We start from the raw sequence: 24651 nt of genomic DNA on the forward strand, positions 1-24651 counted from the left end.
CATCTTTTGGGCGAAGGATTAAAGAACTAAAGCAAAACGGTCACGGACGGAAAGGTGGGAGAATGGGTAACAGCCACGTAGAAGAGAATACAGGCTGCCTTAGCATCAGGACATTATCATTCCTGTGAAAAGCAACTCCTAAGTCCTACCATTAAGCTCTAATATTGAGCAACTGACTTACTCAACTGGTCTTTCCTCCATTAGTACCCCTCTCCCACTGATACGCCAGCTGGAATACAACCAAGTAAAAAGTGGCTTTTTCAAATGATATTTGTGTCACAGAGACACTAACAGCCAACCCCAAGGCTTCTGAAGCATCCTACGAATTACATCAAATGGAAGTCCCTCCTTCACTTGACTGTCAGCAACTTGACACAGGAGCCACTTCCTTTTTTGCTCATCATCCTGTGCCTGCCACCTAGCAGGCACTCTGTGAATATTTGTTGGATAAATGCCTTCGTTAATAAGGAGTTTTTGTGAGTCCCTGGATTAATCAGCTCCAGCCAAAGGCTCATAAAATCAAAATAAGGCAATGTTGATACAACAGGACTAAAATTTGGTGCCAGTCACTGGCCCATTGCACAGAGCAAGCTATTGAAAGGAACTCACCAACCAAAACCCACATTCCAGCAAGGATGAGAAGAGCAGTGTCTCTGTGTGAAGTATCCCTACTGCCCCCAAATGTAAATATCCCCCCACTGTCCTTCAAAATGCTTTCTTGGAAACAGTGCTCCCTTTAGATTAATGAAGTCTATTTTAAAAAATAAAAATGAATCAGACCTAAATCAGAAACAGAAGGGAGAACAGATCCCCAAACTCAGTGCTTGCAGGATCTCGCTTATCTAGCAGGTCACTTGAGTAAAAGGACCACTACCAATGGTTTTTGTACAAATACATTTCCTTCTTCACGGGTAGAGAGTTTCAATTCCTGTAAGGCACTGAACACCCACATGCCAATTAATAAACCTGGGGCTCTCCTCTCCTTCCATAAGTGAGGCCAGTTTTTGGAGTGCCTTTTAAATAAACTTGCAAAGCCCAAAGTTTTGGGGCCTTTTTTTAAACCCCAAACTCTGCAGTGAGGAGTCCACCAAGGTAAAATGGGAGGATTTTCATTCTCATTTACATGATTTAACTCCCAGGCTTCAAAAGAGTTGGCTAAGCTCCTGGGCAGCACTTGGACCCCTCTCTGGCCTCGCCCCTCCCCCAAGGGAAAGGCGCAGCGACGTGGCCACCAGGGCTACCCGACCCGGGCGTCCGAAGCCCTAGCGGTGATGGTGTTGGCGACCACAGTCTCTAGAGACAAAGTTCTGTAGTGCACTGACTTCTATCATATTCAGAGTCGGAGTGTCTCAGAACTTTGCCTCAAAAGACCAAACAGGCTGTCTTCCTCCAGAAGTTTCTGCCCGCAGGTGTGCTCCCCACCCCCAACGAAGACAAAGAAGAGTAACTCGTTAAAAGCAATTTAGCTCAGGATGCGACCGATAATGGAACGGGTCATTAATTATGGAAAGTTACTGCCGCAGTCAGCAAGAGCAAATGCCCGACAGAAATGGTGTTTTAACAGCCCGGTTCGACAAATTCTAGTTGCAATGTCACAGCAAACAGGCTGCAGTAATCACACACCCTCCTCCCCCTCCTTCCCACCCAGCCCAGAGTAGAACTCATTTCTCCCCCACCCCGAACCCCACCTCCTCCTCGGTCCTGCTATTTAAACTTTTGCAAGCGGCTAACTCACTCCGTCTAAACTTGTGGCAACTTTTACCTTCCCATCTGGAAAGTTGGTGGGGGAGGGGACCGCACGAGGACGAATTCTCGGAGCTGAAAGAGTTAACGGGGGGGGGGCGAATACAGGCCCAGGAAATGTCCCACAGATGGGATACTCAGGAAAGCAAGGTTTTGCGGGACCGCCACAGCATCTCGCCTCCCCACCACTTTATTCCCGGTCTTCCCATAGCCCGCGCCCAGCCCCAGAACTCGCGTCCATGCAGTCCTCTCCCCTCCGCTCCACCCACCCACTCTGAGATTCTCCCTGCCCCGTTAGGCAGAAAGCTTCCCGTGGAACTCGTCTGCACACAACCTTTCCCCTTGCACACAGCCCCCTACTTGTAGCCCCCGCCCTGCACTCCCAGCCCCTACAGCATAGGAGACCACCCTCCTTCTTCACCCCGATCACCCCCTCCCCCTACGTACCGCACCTGAACAGCTGTTGCACCCGTGCAACAGGTCTGGAAAGTGTCTTCCCCACCTCCCCCCGCAAACCTCCCGCCACCGTCCCCTCCCCTACGTCCCCCCATAGCCCGGGCCGGAGGTGCAGTGGGCTGCGTCCCCTGGGCCGGGGTGCACAGGCGGCTGGTAAAGTGCGGGGCTCCCAGAGGCGCCTGGGGCTAGGGGCGGGTGGTCGCGCTCCGGCCGACGGAGGCCGGGGTGCCCTCCCGTGTGGCCCCTTCGGCGCCCGCCGCAGGCTCCCCAGCCTGCCACTCCAGCGCCGGCCGCCAGGCATTCCGGGCGGGCTCCCCCCTTCGCGCTCCGCTCCGCTCCCTTCCATCTTGACTTTTGCCGACGTGGAAATTTTGGGTTTGGAGACGACCTGCGCTCTTATTGGCTGCCGGCGGGCGGGGTCGGAGGTCACGGCTGCTCTCGCTATTCCGCGCCAAGGGGAGCCGCACAGCGGCTCGTGTCAAGTCAGCAGGTTCCCTCCGCCTCCCCCGAGGTCACGTGCGCCCCGGGCGGGCCCTGGAGCCGCCTCCTTATGCAAATAGAGCGGCCGCACGGGGCTGGGGGAGGGGGAGGGGGAGGGGGCGGGGCGGGAGTGGGCGGGGCGCACGGGGTGGGGGCGGAGGACGGGCCGGGGAGGGGCCACGTGGGGCGGGGCGCTCCAGGTGGCCACCTGGCTTGGCGTCCGGCCCCGCCCCCCTGCCCCCCCACCCTCCTCCTCTACCCTGCTGCTTTTGCCGCCGGCGCTGACTACTGGTCCCTGTCCCCGGCCGATAGCAGTCGGCCTGAGGATCCCGCGTTTTGCAAGGTGCCTCGGAATGCCCGCTTCCTTTGGAGCCCCTTCCACCAGAGCAGACCCGAACCCAAACCCAGGTTGGACCCCGGGTCTTTCCTGGGCTGGGAGGAGGAAGCGGCAACGCTGCCTGCAGGGCAGAGAACGGAATGGAAACCCCGGGGAGGGCAGTTTCCTCCTCTGGCAGGGAGTTACAACTAATAGCGAGATTCCCGGTAAGAGAATTCTAGGACAAAGCAAAATCAAGAATTCATCGAGGTTAAAAGTATTCCCTTTTAATTAACTACCTTCTCCCGCCCCAAAATAAAAAGAGGCCAAAATGCTAACTAAAGTTGCCAGTTCTGGTGGTTGTTTTTTTGGTTGTTTTTTTTTTTTTTTTTTTTTTTTAACATGTCTACAAGAACTAACCGAAAGGCCGGTCCGTCTCCACCCCGCCCTCTGACTAGTACTGGACACCGGAGAGTGGAACCTGGGACACGTTCTCGTCCCCATATCTGGGTGGAGGTGTGACTCTGGGGAGCTCCAAATTCCCGGAGAAGTCTTGGGGCATGTAAAAAGAATCAGTTCCTGACGTGTTTCCCCAAGCACGCCAAAGGTGCTTTTCTAGAAAGAAAGGGAATCGATGAATGGCCACATGACCGGGATGTCTTCCCTCCCTCCCCCTTCCCCAAGGAAAAGAAAGGAACAGCAATGCAAAGGTAGAGCTCGGATTATAAATGCTGACTCTTTGATGGTTATTGCAAAATCTGCCAGCTTCTAGTCACCAAGAAACAGGAGAGGAGCTCCGTTTTTTTTTTTTAAATATAAAGACTTATCAGGATTGGCCTAGTTTTTTCCCTTTGTGTAAGAAAATATCTGTATCATCTTTATAATTTTTCCATTATAAATCTGACCGAATGATACAGAAAAACAAACAAAAAAAAAATTCATGGGAAGATTCTTACCTGTAAAATTACTCCCATCCTCTCTTCTTAATTTACTCTCTCCTTCTCCCCATTTCCCCCCAATGGAAGGATAAATCATTGCTCCTTCCAACTGTTTTATCCTCAAGGATCTTTCTCTCCACTCTCCTTTCTCTTCCCTCTCCACACTTGGTTGTTTATCTGACCCCTCCCGGGTTTGCAGGGGCCTCTCCCCCGGCATTGTCTCCTCCAGCCCCCCACCCCCTCCTCGGCCAAGGCCTGCCGGCAGTGCTTGCTGGGCCTAGGAGTCGGTCCGGGCTCTGCCGCCTGTTCTGTTGTGTGCACTGGAATATTGATTTTTCAGTGTGTGTGCGCGCCGGCTCTGTAAAAATCAATATTTCAGTAGCTCGAGCACAGCCCAGGGCAGTGTAATGGAGCCGGCCTGCTGATGTAACGTGCGGGGTCCACCCTCGGCGATTGAGGTCAGTCAGAAAATGGCAGCGTGTTTTCCTATTTCATTGTTTGCTTCAGCGAGAAGGAAGGAGTGTGTATACCATTGTGTACGTCACCTTCCAGGACAGAGTAACCTTAGTGCTGTTGGGTAACAGGCAAACCTTGTTAGAAAATGATCCACGCTTAGGTAAAAAGGTAATGATGGAAAACCTCTGGTTATCCGCTCTAAAAACTCCTACGTAAAACATTGGGGAGGAGGAAGTTGCTGTCTGCCATCAATCCTACCAAATTTCACAATGAGAAAAGAAAAATAGGCTACTCTAGGAAAGTGCCAGAAGTTTGTCTTTTCTTACTGAGCATACTGATCATTATTAATCTGGAGCCCCTAAAATATGCTTCTGTTGAATGAGAACAAGATTTCTGGCATGCTCTGAAGGAAAAAAATCAATAATGGTACCAATTTAGGGGCTGTCTTCAAGGAGTCAGTTTACTGCCCCTCTGGAAAGACACTAACTTGGGGTTGGGTCAGGGAGTGCTGGCCAGTCATGCCCCACCAAGGGAGCCCTTCCTAGTCTGTTCACCTCTCTGGGCCCCAGGAGCTTTATCTATAAATTACAGGGTTAGTCCAGATATCGCTAAATACTTGCTAGCTAGAAAAAAATGATATAGTAAAACCTTCCAAAACAGAAATGCGGGGCGCCTGGGTGGCTCAGTCGGTTAAGCGTCCGACTTCAGCCAGGTCACGATCTCGCGGTCCGGGAGTTCGAGCCCCACGTCGGGCTCTGGGCTGATGGCTCAGAGCCTGGAGCCTGTTTCCGATTCTGTGTCTCCCTCTCTCTCTGCCCCTCCCCCGTTCATGCTCTGTCTCTCTCTGTCCCAAAATAAATAAACGTTGAAAAAAAAAAAAAAAAAGAAATGCAATTAAGTCAAGTATACACCATGGATAAGAAAAGTAGATTACTACTAGAAGTGTTGCAGAAATGAGAAGTATGTATTTTCTTGCTCTCGTGTATTATATTTCCTTTAAATTATATTGCAGCGCTATTTTGTGGAGGGTAATTTGGCCATTTTTTTTAAATGCACTTCTTTTGCCCTAGCATTACTAAGCACTTTTTCTAAAGAAGTTATTAATATCACTAGAAAGATGTTTATTACTGCCAACTTTAAAATATTGAAACATTAGAAACAACCTAAGTATCCAATAATAGGGGATTTAGTAAATAACATATGGTAATGGTATATTTATTCAGTGGAACACAACTATTTAATATGGTAGTGCTGAATGGGTATTAAAGTAATGTAGAAGATATGCATGTATTGAAATATATGTACTATTTAAATCTCTATCTATCTATGTCTATCTCGTAGTGGTAAAAGATATGGACTCTGGAGCCGGATGGCTTGAGTTCCTATCTCTACCACTAACTAGCTGTGTGTCTTTGGTCAGCTGTGAACGAGGTGTTTTTGTTTCCTGTTGCCGGTCTAACAGATTGTCACAGTGACTTAAAACAACACGAATTTATTATCTTACACTTGGTCAACTTTTGACAATTGGTCAAAAGTCCACAATGGGTTTCACTGGGCCAGAATCAAGGCGTGTATGGGGTTACACCCCCCTATAGAGGTTCAAGGGGAGGATTTGTTAGCTTACCTTTTCTAGAGGCCACCTGCATTCCTTAGCTTGTGGCCCCTTCCTCCATTTTAAGAACACAGGACTCCAACCTCTGCTTTTTCGGTCTCATCTCCTCTCTGAATCTTACATTTCCACCATTTTTTTAAAAAGGATTCATGTGGCTTATTGGGCCCACCTGGAGAATTCAGGGTACTCTCCCATCTCCAGATTCTTTTTCACATCTGCAAAGTTCCTTTTGCCATATGACCTGACATTCCTAGGTTCCAGAGATTAGGATGGGGACATCTTGGCAGACCATTACTCTGTCTTCTATGTTGGACTAAAATCCAGATGTTGGCAGGGTTGTTCCTTTCTGGAGACTCTGTGGGAGACTACCTTCTCCCCTTTTCCAGCTTCTATAGGCTGCCTGCATTCCTTGGCTTATGGTCCCCTTCCTTCAACTTCAAAGCCAGCAATGGTAGATCAAAGCTTCCTCAGATTGTATCACTCCCACACTGACTCTTCTGTCTCCCTTTTACACATTTAAGAACACTTGTGATAACATTGAGCCCACCTGAGTAATCCAGGACACTCTCCCTATTTTAATTAGGATTAAATATAAATTAAAATGATTTAATTATTTTTGTTAGCAACTTTAATTCCATCTGCTACCTCAATTCTCCTTTACCATATAACATAACATACTCATAGGTTCCTGGGATTAGGGTATGGACATCTTTAGGAGGCTGTTATTCTGTCTACTGTACTCAGGATAATCAGCATATAATAATGCAGGTGATAATCTTCATCATGACGTTGTGAAGAAGATCAAAAGAATCAGTGCATGTGGGGGCACCCGAGTGGCTCAGTCAGTAAAGCGTCTGACTTTGGCTCAGGTCATCAACTCACAGTTCATGGGTTCGAGCCCCACGTCGGGCTCTGTGCTGACAGTTCAGAACCTGGAGCCTGCTTCAGATCCGGTATCTCCCTCTCTCTCTCCTCCTCCTCATGCTCTGTCTCTCAAAAATAAATAAATGTTAAAAAATTTAAAAACAAAAAGAAGCCATGCATGTAAAGTGTTTAGAACCATGCCTGGCATATAGTGAGCACCCCATTACTAATTAGTCTATGGTAAGCATTCCGTAATAAATATCTATCATAGTTACTGTCTGGAAAGGAAATGCAGACTGTGAACAGTAGTTGTATCTAGAAGGTGGGATTAAATTTTTACAGTCTTCCTGTTGCTCGTGTCTGTTTTTCTTTTTTCTACCATTAACATATATTCCTCGGGGCACTTTAAAAATTTTTAAAGAAAACAAGACAAATGAATAAAGGGAGTTTTCATGGTATAATGAGAAAATAATTTTGATTTGGGGCTAAAAGTTTCAGGTGCTCGGGGTGCCTGGGTGGCTCAGTTGGTTAAGCGTCCAACATGAGTTCAGGTCATGATCTCATGGTTTGTGAGTTTGAACCCCGCTTCAGGCTCTATGCTGACAGCTCAGAGTTTGGAGCCTGCTTTGGATTCTGTGTCTCCCTCTCTCTCTGCTCTTCCCCTGCTCATGCTGTCCCTCTCTCTCTCAAAAATAAAAATAAAATATTAGAAAACATTTTTTCAGGTGTTCCTCTCAGCACGTCTGCTATCACAAATTGATCTTTGGCAAGTTACCTTACCTCTCTGCATTTGTTTTCCTCATCAGCCATATGAGGGGAGATGAACTGTATATTTTGCGAGCTCCATCCGGTTCTTTGTGTATAAAGAACGCCTACAAAATCAGTAAGAAAAAAAAGCCCTACAGGGGGGAAAAATGGATACAAAGGAAAAGCAGGCATCTCACGGAAAAAAACAAATGGCAAATAAGCATAGGTAAATATGTTAAGCCTCATTAGTAACGAGGAAATGCAATTTAAGTGAGATATTCAGTGAGATACCATTTTATAGCCATTAGATGAGCAAAAATTCAAAAGTCTGACAACATAAGCAATTGGTGATGATATAAATGAATTGCAATGTTTACACAGTGCTGCTGGGAGTATAAATTGGTACAACTACTTTGGAAAACAATTTGGCGTTACCTTGTATCGCTTATCATGTAAAGGTGAACATTCACATGCCTGGTGTCCAGTGTTTCCACCCAGAGAAACTCTTGTACATATGTGCCTCCTGGTGTGTCAGAGAATGATCATAGCACCGCTCATAGCATGGAAACACTGAAAATAGCCACAGCAGAATGGAAAAATTGTGGTCTATTCTCACGATGGATTATTCTAGCCATTAAAATGAATGAACTACAGTTCCTCACATGGCTATGAATGAAGCTTAGAAACATGTTAAGTAGGAAAAAAACAAATTCCAGGGGAGTACAAGCATTATGAGGTCATTTTTATAAATCAAGTACAAGCAAAATCAAACAATGTGCTTTTTCACAGATTCATAATAAGTGATAAAAAAAAAAAAAGCAAGGAAATGGTAAACAGTTCAGGACAGTGATTACTGGTGAGGGGGGCAGAGGGAAGGAGGGTAGGAGGATGTATCTGGTAATGCTCTAGTTCTTAAATTGGACAATGGGCTCCTAAGTGTTCATCTTATTATGCTTCGTAACTTGTACACACGTGAGATATGTATGTTTTGTATGTATTAGATTAAAATGATTTTTGGGGGACGCCCGGGTGGCTCAGTCAGTAAAGTGTTTGACTTCGGCTTAGGCCGTGATCTCACGGTTTGTGAGTTCAAGCCCCACATGGGGCTCACTGTTGTCAGCACAGAGCCTGCTTCGGATCCTCTGTCCACCCCTCCACCCCTGCCCCTCCTCTGCTAGCTCGCGTGCGTAATCTCTTTCTCAAAAATTAAATAAACATTAAAAATAATAATAATTCGTGGTTGGTGCTACCACTTAGCTTAGATTTCCTTTCAAGCTCTTAAAAGCAAACTCTGTTGCAGATTGGCTATTTGCAATCCTGCTGGTTAAACAGACTTCTTCACAGCCACCTGTATCTGGGTTTGTGCAATAGTTGTTTTCAGTTTACGCTCCAAATGAACCTCATATTCTTAGAGACCCATACCCCAGCGGGGATTTCATGCCAGCAGAAGCAGTGCCTCCAGAAATTTCTTGGAGCTTGCCTTCGGTGTGCCCCGGGAGCCGGCCATATTTTGTGTACCTCCTGCGACAGGAGCTGAGATAGACAGTCTGTAAATTTCTAGTCCAGCCCCGGTGAATTTGTTACTGCCCTGACTCATTACACTTTTGATTTCGATGTTGAAGAATCACATTCCCTGTTCCCTTGACCTGCCTCCCATCATTTCATAAGGTTGGTCCATCTAGTCATGGTCTAAAGGGGCTTGGTCTCACCATCCTACAACAATCCTGGCATTGCTGTTATTTTTGACTTCCATCTTTGATGCCACAGCCCCTAAAAGAATAAACCAGCTTTGTTGATTTGTTTTTCTGTTTCCTTGAATGAAGCACTGACAAGCACTTATCAGAACTCAGGGGACCTTCAATGTCAGTGTTTCCAATGAGAAGATTGGCTTGCATAGGGTCTGCCGAGTGAAGCTGGTACCAAGTGTGGGTAGGAGGATGGATGTGAGTGGGGCAGCTGTCTTTGGGGCAGCAGTGATACCTGGCATCCAGATGTCAACACTTCCATCCATCTTTGGGTGTTGGACACCACAGACACATCCGTTGGGTGGAGTACTGGCTTTTAAGATGCACTACCTAAAGTGAAGGGGCCCCTGAGTCTTTACATACTACTTTGTGTGAGAGCTTCAGTTTGGGAGGCAAAGATTTTTTTTTTTTTTTGCTTTTTATCATGAAAAATCTCCAAAAATATACAAATGGGAAAAGAATATAAATATACTCTATAGAATAGATATAAACATTGTATAAAGAGCATAACGAAATCTATTACCCGTCACCAGTTTCAATAATTATTAACTCATGAATACTCTTGTGACATTTGCTCCTCCCACCCCCTTCACGATTATTTTGAAGCAAATCCCTAATATCATGGAGTGTAGATGCTGTGAATGCATCATCATGATAAGCAACCTCAAAGATCCCCAGAGAGTATTATTAATGGTAATAATGAGTTCCATCCTTTTTGTAACATTATCATAAGCTATGTCTTTTAATCAGTTAAATCATGAGAGGCCAAAGTCCTTCACGCTCAAGACCACCTTTAACTTCCCGGGGAGGGCTCTCTCGGATAAATTCGACATATGGAAAATCACTTTATAGTTGGGACATGGAGGGTGATAGAACAACTTAACTCGGTTAAGATTTCTATTTTTTCAGTCTCACCAGCGTACCAAAAGAGTCAATGAAATAACATCAGGTCTATTAACAGTAGTCTTAGCTGACCTCTGTAATCCATGCTACATAAAGTTATCTTTCTAAAGGCCACCTTTGCCTATACTTTTAGTAAATTTGAGTGCCCATTGTGTGCAAATTATTAGGCACAGGAGGGGATTCAAAGACAAATCAGATATGGCTCCTGTTCTATAATGAAGAATTTGTCCGGTCTTTGTCTTTGGGCTCCTGGGAGGGGGTTTCTAAGTCCTTGGAATTTGCCAAGCGATAGGGGTAACTTTGTTATCCACGGTGGGTCTCAAGATGAGAGACACTTGAGTTTATGATAAACAAGATGACTCAGGGTGGCTGGCTGGCCATGATGGAAAGACCAACCGTGTAATTAGAGGGTTGGGTCTTTGATCCGGATGGTATCAACCTGATCTCCAGGGAAGAAAGAAGGACTTGAGATCGAGTTCAATCATGTGATCAATGATTCAATTAATCACACCTGAATAATGAAACCCTAGTAAAAATTTTGGACCCCCAAAACTCGGGTGAAATTTATGGTTGGTGAACCCATTAGTGTGCCCAGGACTTAGTGTCCTGAGTCCACACTAAGAAGACACGGAATCTCTGCGTTTGGGACCCTTACCCTATGTGTCTCTTCATTTGGCTAGTCATGATTTATATCTTTTTTGAAGCTGTGATCATAAGGACAGCACTTTCCTGGTTTTGTGAGTCCTTCTAGTGAATTATCAAACCTCACGGGGGTCATGAGAACCTCTGAATTTGTAGCCAGTTGGTCAGGAGTGCAGGTGGCCTGGGGACCTCTGGCAGGGCTGCTGGTGTCTGAACCTAAAATGGGAATAGTTTTGTTGAGGATTGTGCCCTTCACCTGTGACATCGATGGTAGCTCAGGACTGCACTGCAGTATTGCAGCTCCTACCTTCAAACATTCACAGATTAGTAGAGAAGAGAAGACATAGATGCAAATAAGATTGCAAGTGCCATGCAACAGTTACAGATGTGCTCTGAGAAACAAGAGACAGGAAAAAGAACTCAGAACTGGGGATACTGGAGGAGGCCTTGGGGAAGAGGATAGCCCTTGCCTGGAGCCTTGAAAGATGAGTCCGATTTAGACGTGCAGAAATTGTAATAAACACTTCTTGAGCACTTACTCTGCATCAAGCTCTGTTCTGCTGCTTCACATATAATAAATTATATAACATACATAGTCCTGTAAAGTTGCACTAATATTATCTTTCTCTTACAGCACAGTACACTGAAGCACCCGGAGATCAAACACAGAGGTTGCATAGCTAATAAGTGGAGACCTGAGATTTGAACCCAGACAATGAGAGTCTTGAACAATTACTCTTGACTGCCTTTCAAGCAAGAGGAAAGAACATTCCAGGAGGAAGGAATAGCAGAAACAGAGGGGAAAACAGAGGTATGAGCAAAAAAGGAAAAGGAATAATGTCAGATAGGTACTTTGAATGCTGGACTCAGGGCTCTGAACTTGACTCGGAAGCGTTGGGACATCAAAGGTTGTTTTTCATGGGATTCTGTGGACTTTTAGGCACTGCAATCATGTAGGGAATTACCATTGAAAGCATGTTGTGCTCCTCCAAAGCAGGAAGCTGCTCTTCCCCTCCTAAAGAACAAATCACTCTCTCCCTGCTGATACTCCAGTTGTGATGTATAGAGTGGAGGCTCCAAGGAAGAGCTATACTATACTATATTCATAGTATATTCATAGTATATATTCATACAATATATTCATGGTATAGTGCGTATATATATATACACATAAGTACCTATATACACATAAGTACTATATATACTATGAATATACACACACTATATAAAAGTATGTATATATATATACACACACACATAAGTACGTAAGTACATAAGCACATATACATATATACATACATATATATAGTGTATATATATACATAAGTACAAATATACATATATGTATGGATATTATACATATATGAACATATCATAGAATATATGCATGTGTGTATATATATAGTGAGAGGGAGACACACACACATAGGAAGGCCTATCCACAGATTATTTCTACAAGGATTGTTATTCATGCAATCTGATCTTTAAATTTTTTTTTTTCAATGTTTTATTTTATTTTTGGGACAGAGAGAGACAGAGCATGAACGGGGTAGGGGCAGAGAGAGAGGGAGACACAGAATCGGAAACAGGCTCCAGGCTCTGAGCCATCATCCCAGAGCCCGACGCGGGGCTCGAACTCACGGACCGCGAGATCGTGACCTGGCTGAAGTCGGACGCTCAACCGACTGCGCCACCCAGGCGCCCCTCTTGCAATCTGATCTTGATGTCAGATCAGAAGGGGAAATTCCACTCAAATCAGATTTATAAACGTGAGGTGAAACTCAGTACAGTAGATCAAAAATGAAGTGGGAGAAAGAGAAACAAGAAAATTAGATAAACTTTATCCAATAGTCGATGTTGGATACAGTGTTTCAGAGACAATTCTTTCTCAGTGGGCACGAAGAGGTCATTTTTAGCTGCCTTCCACCAAGAAGTTCGGAAATTTTAAAAGTCAGGTATATATCATGTTGGAGATGATGCCATCAATCAAAGGGGAGAGATGAGCTGGTGTCAGTGACCCTCCTAAAGCAACAGAGACCTGCCCACCTGTGAACCGTCTCACTGAGCTCATGACTGTTTCCGCAGAGGGTCCAGTATGAAAGCTAAACCCCCAAGGGTGGCCTTCGTCTGTGCAGCTTAACCAACAGAAGTGAACTAATGACCCAGATGGCATAAGTAAAGTCTGGATGCAATCCAGGCTTTGCAGCCACCCCCAAACTTCCAGTGAGGTATACGAGAACCACAATTCAAGGAAAAGGGGAATTAAAGTAGATTTAAAGTAGAATTAAAGTAGAAACCCAAGTCAAGATCCTGCCCAGCAAGTCTGTCTGTATTCAGCGTGTTTGTTTAATTGAACGGGAGATTGTAGAAGGCCATTTATTCCTGAAAGCAGGTCAGTCCTGCTTGTTGCTTGCTGACTCTCCTAAAACAAATCTACCGGTGGGAAAGATTTTTCCTAAAGATTCTCTGCAAAACAAAGTGCTCTAAACTAAATATTCAATAGAGATCATTATGTCCAAGCTAGCGGAAGTAGAAAAGCTGGGCTAGGTATGTAATCATCTGACTTTCGATTTGCACACAAAGGTGCTTGCTCATAGCATCTGAAAGTATGGCCAAATTGAAGTGCAAATGTCCCCCTCCCCCCAATTAAAAAATATTGATCAAATGGCATCAGGTGAATCTCACATTTACAAATCACTGGGAAATTCTGTCTCAAATCTCAAGCTATTTAATTTCTCAAACACCATAGTCAGAAAAAACCCAGCTTCTAATCTTTTTTTTTTTTTTTTTAATTTTTTAAATGTCTATTCACTTTTGAGAGAGACAGAGACAGAGCATGAGCGGGCAAGGGGCAGAGAGGGAGAGGGACACAAAGAATCCGAAGCAGGCTCCAGGCTCTGAGCTGTCAGCACAGAGCCCGATGCGGGGCTCAAACCCATGAACCGTGAGATCATGACCTGAGCTGAAGTTGGACGCTTAACTAACTGAGCCACCCAGGTTCCCCCCAGCTTCTAAACTTTAAATTTCGTAATCAGTACTGATTTTGCCCCTCAGATGTTGATCGTATAAAGTGAAGTCTATCGGGTAGCTTCCTAATACTCTGCTAACGATGTAGAAGCCCCTTTAATAGCACCTTTTGCAAATCAACCCCCACCCCCAAGAGAACCATGCATACAGGTACCCTCAACCTCTCTTGAAATCCCTCAACTTTGTGTCCCATGAAAACAACAGTACGTTCCCATAGAACTGCTCTTCCTTTTCTCCAGGCTCTCAGTTTTCTTTATGAGGGAGGAGAGATGGGGGGAATCAGTTCTCCAAGCTGGGGTGTCTTGCAGAGTGAACAGCCTGCCCAACACCCCAGCTGCTCAACCTTGTTTTGTTCTTTCCCCTCCCTTTTGTTCCCCTGCTCTAACATGAGGGAAGAGCCTGTTTTCCCAGAAGCCCCTCTTGCCAGGAGACTTCAGAAAACCCAAGGACTCGGGAAAGCCATATAGCACAGACTTCTAGAAAGAGAGTCTCGTACTAAATTCTCAGAACCTTCTCCCCCAATTTTCAGTCTGCTTAGTACCTCATTCCCATTGAAGCTAAAAGGTCTGGACAAGTATTTGTTTCCCTGGCCTTTATAGCCTCCCTCCCCTCTTTCTTGTCTCTGCTCTACAGCACTTTAGTGATAAAATAATGACATGGCTACCCTTCTGGAACTGTGCCTGGAACTATATGAAATAACACAGCTCCCCTCTCCCCCTCCCCCACACCCTCAGGGCTTCCGACCATCCCTTACCCTTCTTCTGACCATCTAACATGCTTACGCAATGATCTTTCTCCCCCTCTCCCAGAAGCTATAAGCTCCCCGAGGGCAGACACTTGGTCTTTCACCCCTGTCTCCAGAGGCCAGCACACATCTTAGGCATTCTATAAATAGTTGTCAAATGAACGAATCAGTGTGCTTAGATTAGATGATATAAACAAAGACAGTGAAGGACAAACTTGCATAAAATAAATTTTCCAATACTTCCTCACATAACAGTCTGTTGAATATCCAGTAAAGGGTTATAAAATTACCCAACAGGTATTCATTAAAGCTATCCAGGACATTCTAAACCTGCCCCTCAATAATAGAGGAAAAATGACTTTTGCTTTCAGAAATAACACTGTAGCCTGACATTCTTTGTGGGATTGTTTTTTTTTTTTTTTTTTTGAGAGAGGGAGAGCACGAGCAAGCGTGGGGGAGGGGAAGAAAGAGAGGAAGAGAGAGAATCCCAAGCAGCTGCAGCCAACAGCCCAGAACCTGACTTGGGGCCTGATCTCACGAACAGTAAGATCATGACCCGAGCCAAAATCAAGAGTCAGAAGCTTAACCGACTTGAGTGTGAGACAGACAGAGAGTGAGTGGGGAAGGGGCAGAGAGAGAGGGAGACACAGAACCCAAAGCAGGCTCCAGGCTCTGAGCTGTCAGCACGGAGCCCAATGCAGGGCTCGAACCCATGAACCGTGAGATCATGACCCGAGCTTAAGTCAGATGCTTAACCGACTAAGCCACCCAGGCACCCCAAACACCTTTTTATTATTTAAAGCATGTAAAATACAGAGTCTATCATGAATTCAGTGAGTTTTTTTTTCTTTGTATGTCCCAACCACCAACAACCTAGAATACCTCTTAAAGTAATTGTATTATTTTTGGAGAAAAGTCACCTTCACCAGATATCCTATGAATGGCGCAAATGGCTTTTTAAGCAATATCTTAATATCTTTTTAAAATGTTGGCTGCAAAATCAGATGGTACTTTGTTAAAGCCTCCAAACTAGTCAGAAAGTTTGTTTCTTTTAAAAAAAAAATGAGGGGCGCCTGGGTGGCGCAGTCGGTTACGCGTCCGACTTCAGCCAGGTCACGATCTCACGGTCCGTGAGTTCGAGCCCCGCGTCAGGCTCTGGGCTGATGGCTCGGAGCCTGGAGCCTGTTTCCGATTCTGTGTCTCCCTCTCTCTCTGCCCCTCCCCCGTTCATGCTCTGTCTCTCTCTGTCTCAAAAATAAATAAATGTTAAAAAAAAATTTTTTTTTTTAAAAATGAAAGAAGAGAGAAAGAGACTCTGCTGGGACCTCATTTAATCTTTCAGAATGATTCACTTTTTATAATTTTATTTCTCCATGTATTCTCCATGTCACAATACAGTGTTGGATTCACTCAGGATCAAGGAATCTCTTGTTGAATCAAAAGCTGACGTGTGCATTGTAAATGCAGCTCAGTTCAAATTTATTAACCTTGGCATCGGGGATCACCCTGCTCTGGATTCAGTTTTGTCTGTTTCATGTGAGTCGTGCTATTGGAACGGGTACCGATCCTCAGGCTTACTTCTCCTCACTGATGGGATTTTGATGGCAAGATCCAATGGCACCAGTGGAGGACAGCCTTTGGCACGATGCAGAGCCCCACGTGTTCCAGTGTTCTGTTCCCTTCGCTTGGAGTTCTGACTTTCTTTTGGCTGACCAGGCACCACTCGGTCGCTTTCCCCTTTACACTTCAGGAACACTTCCAACAAATCTCCCTACAGCACCTAACACAGAGTTTTGGGACCGATAACTCACACCCAGGACGGCTGCCAGTCCATACAGCACCTTGGTGTCACTTAGAAAAAGGCACCCTTCCTCTGGGTGAGTCAGGGAGAGATGGGCTAGTACCAGCCATGCATTTTCAAAAAGTTCAGGGAGAATAAATAACAGGGCAGAGGACACTCACCTTCCTTCCTCTTCAGCCCGCACCTCCACCATGGAACAGGGGAGAGAGAGGTCAACAACATTTTTTTGCGAGATAGATCTTGTTAACAATAGTGAGGGTTTTCCTGTAAAGACCAAATCTCTTTCAGAGTAAATGAAACCAGGGCAACATTGTGCGTGAGAAACATTTTTTTTTTTTTTTTTAGAGACAAGGCACTTGATTTTCAAGTGCAGGCTTTGTGGGCTGTCAGCCATTCGATGATCTCTTCCTTTTTAAGAGTTGGTCTTGGACATTAGTCTTTCAAAGAGAATCAGAGGAAAAATGCCACGGTGCTTTCTTCAAGTGCCCGAGACCATCCCCAAAATAACCTGATCGTTTCTCCCTCCTGCACACTCTTTTGGAGAAGGAGGGAGACTGGGCGTTGGGGGATGGGGATTGAAGTGTGAGGAGGTGAAGAGAGACAGGTGCCACAGGAATCATCACAATATCCTGGTGAACAGTCTGGATGAGCTGGAGCACTGGATGTTTCTCTCCGTGGTCTTGGCCACCAGGGTGTCCTCTCTCTGGAGAGTCCCTTTCTCAGTAAGCTAGAGGCTCATCCTGACAAGGGGGAGCTCCACATGCCTTTCCACTCCCATTTTCTTAACCACACTCTCAGTTCTTTGATGATATGTGCTACTACATGAACTGGTTGACTATGGGTGCCTGTTTCAGGGAGTCTTAGGTTTGAACCCCAAGAGATCATCTGTCTCAGTGTTTTCAAGCCTCTTTGACAATCACCTTTAGTAAGAAAAACATTTCGCATCGCAACCCTGTACACAGATAACTATGTAAACCTGGACTTAACCGAAACAGACATGTTTGGAAACAATATTTAGTCATACCACGTGTAATGCACTCTAATATTTTCTATTCTATTCTGTTCTTTTTAAAAAGTGCTGATCACAACTCACCAGATTGATTTCGTGATTCACTAATAGGCTGAGGCCCAGAGGTTGGGAATCACTGATCTATTTTAATCCTCTTAGGTTATAGAACAGGAAACCCAAGTCAAAAAAGGTTAAGTGATCTGGACAAGGTTACACAGCTACTGCCTGGTGGCAGAGCCAGGATGAAAATCCAGGTAGTGAAATCGTCTAACTCAGCTCATAGTTACTAATAAGCACTCTTGCAGAACAATGAGCAGATGCTGTGCTAGTTGTGTGAAGGGTGTGTGCTGTGAAAGAAACACGTAGATTTTGTTTTGATGGTGGAAAATCAAAGTCACTCAGGGGAGAACTAAATAGAATGTCATCCCCAAATCCTCACACACAAACCATTTTCAGTTGCAAACTCAAGTGTCTAAAGGGCTGTCTTTCTGTATATACAAATACAGAGAGACAAATGTAAATATTATATATATGCTATATAACACATTTATTATAAGCCTAGAAATATAAATTTTATATATATATATATATATATATATATATATATATATATATATATGCTTGTTTTACAAATGTTTTAAATTACGTCTACAACTTGGCTCCAATTTGCTGGCTCATATAAGCTTCCCTGCACTGACTTCTATAATGCAAGAGAAAAAAAAAAAAAAAAAACACAAAAAACCTGAGCAACCAGTCCTTCCAGCGATCTCTAGTTAAGCCTGGTCAAATAAGGGCTAGTGGGCATCTTTGTGATCAAAGAGGGCCTCTCAGAGATGAAGGGACTCTACTGAGGTATGCACATGAGGGTGAGGTCCATCCAAGACTAAGAGCCACCTAGCAACAGTGCAAGACTGGAACAGCCTGAGCAAAGCTCAGCAACCTCACAGCCCGTCATTCTTGGGTGGTTCACTCACAGCTGCACCCATAGTAACCGCCGTTGGCTCTGACCTTATTACCCCTCCAAGAGTACTATTTCCATTAAGATGAATTAGTCATCAAAAACGAAGCTCTAAATTTTAGCAACCAGCATGCTTTCCTTCCATAAATGCATGTATGCCTTCCTGTTCCACCTAATTTTATTCTGTTTAAAAAAAAAAAAAAGTCCTCTCAGCCAAAGCAAATCCTCTCTCTTCCTCCTCACACACCACCCCCCTCCCCATGACCCCACCCCCAGCCAGCAGCAAGGCTGATCTCCAACCTGCACAGGACACAAAACTGAAGATGCAACATGCTGACTTTGCTCATGGCTTTTTTTTTTTTTTTCATTGATAAGTTACCTGTTCATTGGTTCCTGTGTCAGCTGATGAAAGCAGCAATGACCTTTTCCAACAGTCGGCCTCTGTCTTTACATTGGCTTTCTGCACTTGACTGGGAGCCATGAAGATCACCTTTAGGGCACCTTTCAACCTATTGCTGTGAAATGGCAACAGAACAGAAAATGAACCAGCAGTAAACGGACATTTGTGGATACACTGAGGAATAGATACGGGCACTTTTAGCTTGTGCATGTGAAAATGTCACAGGTTGTTTCTGAACATGTTCCAGCTGGAGGCAAAAAATGCTTTGGGGTAAACATCTGGGGCACATGTGCAGAAGCACTGAAAATTAGGTATGAAAGTTATATATGCAAAATTACCACAGAAATTCCTGCTGTGATCATTAGGAAACTGCCTGCGAGTGTGGGTTTCTGGCTCACCTTCCAAGCTATCCAATTCCTTGCATAAAACCCTGAGGCAACATTATCCCCACTCCCTTTAGTCTTCTTTACCTCAGCACAGCACAGTAAATGGCATGCCCGTTCCAACCCCTATCTGCTAGGACAACCGTGTAAGAAATGATTCCTTTCCGGGGGGGGACAGGGAGAATGAATCAGAGGATTTGATTATAACCTTTAAAGATCAATTTTTAAAAATTGGTACATTTCAGTGCTTTCTAAAGACAGGCATCTTTAATAGTAACTATGTTTGCTTTGGCAGCACGTGGTGACTTTTGCAACAGGCAGCTTCCTTCCGTATCCGTATTTATGGCAAATATGTCAGAATGTAATCCATTCCTGTGTCCATGGAGAGGTCAACAATTACAGGTTCTTGTTTCCCTCTCATTATATTCCTTTACTTCTTTTCAAAGCATGACACAGAAATTGCCATGAGATGGAGAATAATCAGTCGTCAGAAGAAAATAGAAGACCAACTCTTACAGCTGAGTAGAAGGGAGGCATATGTAAGGTTTGTTTCATTTCTCATTTCCTCTTTGAGTGATGCAATGTAACACCACAATTCAATGTTATCAAGGGGGTGGCATTTCACAGGAAGGACTCCTAGCGTGGCGGATAGAAGGTTCCATAAGCCAGATTTGCTACTGATGACGCTAGCAATTCAGTGACATTAGAAAAAAAAGTCAAGTATTATTTCCAAAAGGGATAGGCACCTTTGAGGAAATAATATTGCCTTTTCTTTGACTTTCATGCTCCAGTTCGTCCCCAACAGATAGACGCAGTGAAGAACCTGTATCCGTACCCAGAGCAACATGTTTCCTTTAATGTCAGTCCCAGGTGAAATGAAACTAGCCAGGAGGAACATGGCAGTCTCTCTGATTTTAGTAATCAGTCGTTCTCAAAAAACCAGACCTGTATTGTTGTTATTCCAGCAAGTTGGCCGTTTACAAATAGATCATCTCCAAAATTTTCATTTGTATATCTGGAATAGAGAGTGTCAGGTATAGGTGCCCATATATGTATTATAAAAATGATAGGCTCCCAGACCAGCCATACACATCTCTTTCATTCATATTATGCCAATGGTGTTGGGAGATTCAAAGAAGTATGAAGGGTTCAAAGAGTAGTAGTCTGCTTTGGGAAGATAATCTGTGGCATAAAATCCAAAAACAATCACCTTATGAGTTCTGCTACTTTCAGGAAAGAAGGAAGGAAGGAAGGAGAAAGGGAAGGAAGGAGGGAAGGAAGGAAGGAAGAGAGGGAGGGAGGGGGAAAGGAAGGAAGGAAGGAAGGGAGGGAGGTAAGAAAAGGGAAGAGAGAGGGAGGGAGGGAAAGAAGGAGGAAGGAATAATCATATCAGCCATGGTCCAGCCAAGAAACAGAAACCACTCTGAGTATTTTGGTTTCTCGGGACACAACAAAGCTGAGTGGCTGCTAGGAGGTGGCAAGGCAACCCAGAAATTAGAACAGCAGAAACTCACTGCCACCCTTAGAGTAGAGGGTCAAAAGGAGAAGATGATGTTACCAGAATCCAGAAGCCAGATCACCCTGTGGAAGTTGGAACCACAGTGTGCTGGTCCAGGGGGGGGGGCTGGATCCATGAAGGAGCTGCCGTAGATGCTATCGGGGAGGCATTTATGGATTCAGGAAAGGACAAGGAGAAATACCATGGCTTCTCCCTTCCTCCCACCATCCAGTTCCCATTAGTGCCTCCCACTGACCAAACTCCGCCAGCAACCAGCTGACACAAGGGTCCTAGGACACTCAGCCTGCAGGGGTCAGTCTCCTGCAATATAGAGCAGAGCGAGGAAGGGCAAGACATGGATCCGAGGGCTCAAAGACCAGGCCTGGCGCACTAGCCAACTAATTAAAAAAAGCGGGGGGCCAATCTACCCTCAATTCCAGCATATCCAACAGGAGGAGGTTGCTTATTAGCTCTGAGAACAAGGATTAGCTCTGAGAACAAGAACGATCCACATGAAAAGTCAGATGACGATATGACAAAAATAACACTACCAGGCATCGATATGAAAGATGCTACAAGAGGAATCTGTGACACCTGCGAGATGAATGAGCGTGAAATGGGAGGGACCATGTTGGCCTGGAATTGACTGGGTTCTAGTTCAGAGAGAAGGAAGATCAGGATGAAATCAAGGTACCGAGACCAACAGGTGTTTTACTGGGTCGAACACTGCATAGTCACCGTCAAAAGATAAGTGAAACCCGACGAAAGGCATTGGACTCCTCAGTGGGCACAGGGGCAGGTGTGACCCGTGGTCTTACCAGAGGGCTGGCGTGGAGGCAAGAAGCCACACTGCAGGGCATTTAAGGACTAAGTGTATTCCCGTTGTAAAGTTTGACAATGAATGGAAAGACAGGCTTGCAGGGTGGCAGGTTTCCCCAGAGGATCTGGTTTGAAAACAGACGGAAGAGAAAGTAGAGACTAACACCAACCTCCCAGAAGCCTGCCAGTCTCCCCCGCAGCCTCTAAGCTGCTCAGAGACAGATTTGCACCTCATCTGTCTTAGAATTCCCAGAGCCTTGAGCAGTGTCTGGCACACAGTAGGTGCTGATCGCACAGCGGTGAAATGAATGAGTGGGCAGACATGAAACCCAAGTAAATTGGGATTGCAGAAGGCCCTAGAACGTGTTGAAAATTGTCTGAAGTGATGTGGCAGCGTGGGGGCTTGCTGGAAAACCCCAGCGGCAGCCAGACCAGTGTGGGCAGCTGCAGTCAGAAAATGAGATGGTTCTTTCTGAGAAAGTACAAAGTGTCGTAAATAGCGTCGACGGATGCAAATGGCCACAGCTGCACAGCAAAGCAAGGAGTGTGCGCTCAGCACGGAACACGTACCTGCCCACCAAGTTCTTCCCAGCTGTAGCCTCAGCTCAGAGCGGGTGGGGGCTGCCACCCAGAGTGGGGACCCACCGAGTGAGCGCAGGATAGTCCCCGTGCTCTTAAGGCTTTGTAAAGCTGTGCCTGAGGAGTGTCCCTGAAGAGCCTGTGCTTCCAACATTACCTGGCTGTTAAAGTGTCCCAAGCACGGAGCTGGTTTCAAAAATAAATTAAAATTAGGGGCGCCTGGGTGGTTCAGTAGGTAAAGCGTCCGACTTTGGCTCAGGTCATGATCTCATGGTGTGTGGGTTTGAGCCCCGCGTCGGGCTCTGTGCTGACAGCCCAGAGCCTGGAGCCTGCTTTGGATTCTGTGTCTCCCTCTCTCTCTCTCTGCCCCTCCCCCACTCGTGCTCTGTCTCTCTCAAAAATAAAAAAAAAAAAAAAAACTTTTTTAATGATGTCAAGAATAAATTAAGAAATGACCGATATGGAAAGTCATCACCTAATGTACAGCATCTTTAATGTAGGAATTTTTAGTGTGACTGTCTATCTCCAAGTGTACCAGGCTTTCTCCGTTAGAGAAATGCTTTAGCTTTAACAGGGGTAACAGCAACCTGCGAGTGCTTTCCGATTTGTATTGCCTCCTAAAACCTCTCACCAGGGCCAGGATGAGGGTGAGGCTCCTAACAAAACCAAGAAGAAGACAGTCGTAATTACTAGTGTTTTGAGAGAGAGAACCACACCCTATTAGTGTTGGTTTCAAGTTCCCTGTCCCATAGGCAAGAATCTAGCCTTGTGCCTGCTTGACGCACAGACTCACATATTTCTTTTTTTTTTATTAAAAAAATTTTTTTAAGTTTATTTTTGAGAGAGAAACAGAGCAAGTGGGGGAGGGGCAGAGAGAGGGAGAGAGAGAGAATCCCAAACAGGCTCCGCACCGTCAGCACAGAGCTTGAAGTGGGGCTTGAACTCACAAACCGCAAGATCATGACCTGAGCTGAAACCAAGAGTCAGATGCTTAACTGACTGAGCCACCCAGGTGCTCCAGATTCAAATATTTCTTTATTTTTTTTTTAAATTTTTTAATGTTTTATTTAGTTTCGAGAGAGAGAGAGAGACAGAGTACAAGTGGGGGAGGGGCAGAGAGAGAAGGAGACACAGAATCCAAAACAGGCTCCAGGCTCTGAGCTGGCAGCACAGAGCCCAACGCAGAGCTCGAACTAGTGAACCACAAGTTCATGGCCTGAGCCAAAGTCAGACGCTTAACTGACTGAGCCACCCAGGCGCCCCCAGACTCAAATATTTCTTAAGTGAAATAATCCCATCAGAGAAGTTATAAAAATTCTCCAAATTCAATTTTGAATGAAATTAAAGACTACCAAATACATTTAGTTATAATAATAATACTACCAACAATTAAAATGTATCGAACATAAACTAAGCTCCTGGATCCATGCTACAAAACAGTCGACACACTACCTCGCACACCAACAATTCACAGTCCACATTTAGGACGCTGCTGCTGGATGTAACCAAAGCCTCAGTCTTATTTTTATTTATTTATTCTCCACTTTCTTCCATAAAAGATTTGAGGCGACCTGCAAGAATACACACGTCAAAAGAAGACTTTGAAAGCGTTTTCGTTTCCTGGGGCCAGCATAACAAAGTACCACAAGATGGGTGGCTTAGACAATGGAAATGTATTGTCTCACAGTTCTGGAGGCCAGAAGTACAAGACTGGGTTTTGGCAAGGTTGGTTGCTTCTGGAAAAGCTAGGGAAAGATCTGTTCCAGGCCTTCTCCTTACTTCTGGAAGTCTCTTGGCTTTTAACAGCATAACTACTGTCTTCACATGGCATTCTTCCTGTGTGCATGTCAGTGTCCAAATTTCACCTTTTTATAAGGACACCAGTCATATTGGATGTGGGTCCCACTTTAGTCCAATGTGACCTCATCTGCAATGACCCTGTTTCCAAATAGGATCATATTCTGAGGTACTGGGGCTAGAACTTCAACACATGAATTTTGAAGGGATACGATCCAACTCCTCACAAGAAATAAAAATGAAGAAAGCATGGAGAAATTTTCAGGAAACAGAATACACACATTCATCTCTTCACCATCCTAAAAACCTCAGCAAATTAATAATAAATAATGGAAATAATAAAAAGTTATCAGTCCACAAGCAGAAAGTGGCTCCAGGAAAGACCCGAGTATGTAGGTGATGGAGGACGGTTAGCAGAGAGACAGGAGAGGGAACTGACTTGGCAGGAAAGGATGAACAAATTCTAAATAAGTACAAATTATAAATACAGTGAGGAAATGGTGAGATGAATTTGTAAAACACGGTCTACCCATAGAGCAAGCATCAATTACATTCTGCAGACAAACTATCTGTATTTTTATAGGCAATTGTTTGCACTGCTATCAGTTTTCTGTATTTTAAGGAGTTGTAAAATAAGTCTAGTCAAAGATAAACAGGGGTGCGCATTCCTAGAACATCACATAATCCCAGACTCTTGAACATTCCTTTGCCAAGATGTCTGGTAATTGCTTTT

General features: G+C 44.8%; 2 long non-coding RNA genes across 2 annotated transcripts; one reads left to right on the forward strand and one right to left on the reverse strand.

The window, feature by feature from the left end:
* The first annotated feature begins 2947 nt into the window (after positions 1-2947).
* Positions 2948-20470, forward strand: LOC123383912. The gene is made up of 3 exons (XR_006594294.1): positions 2948-3222; positions 11537-11713; positions 19672-20470. It is a non-coding gene; the product is annotated as an uncharacterized LOC123383912 (long non-coding RNA).
* Positions 16004-19084, reverse strand: LOC123383913. The gene is made up of 2 exons (XR_006594295.1): positions 18822-19084; positions 16004-16739 (listed from the first exon to the last, which is right to left on the reverse strand). It is a non-coding gene; the product is annotated as an uncharacterized LOC123383913 (long non-coding RNA).
* Positions 20471-24651: the final 4181 nt, after the last annotated feature.

The sequence above is a fragment of the Felis catus genome, chromosome A2 (genome assembly GCF_018350175.1).
Source record: "Felis catus isolate Fca126 chromosome A2, F.catus_Fca126_mat1.0, whole genome shotgun sequence".
Taxonomy (NCBI): domain Eukaryota; kingdom Metazoa; phylum Chordata; class Mammalia; order Carnivora; family Felidae; genus Felis; species Felis catus.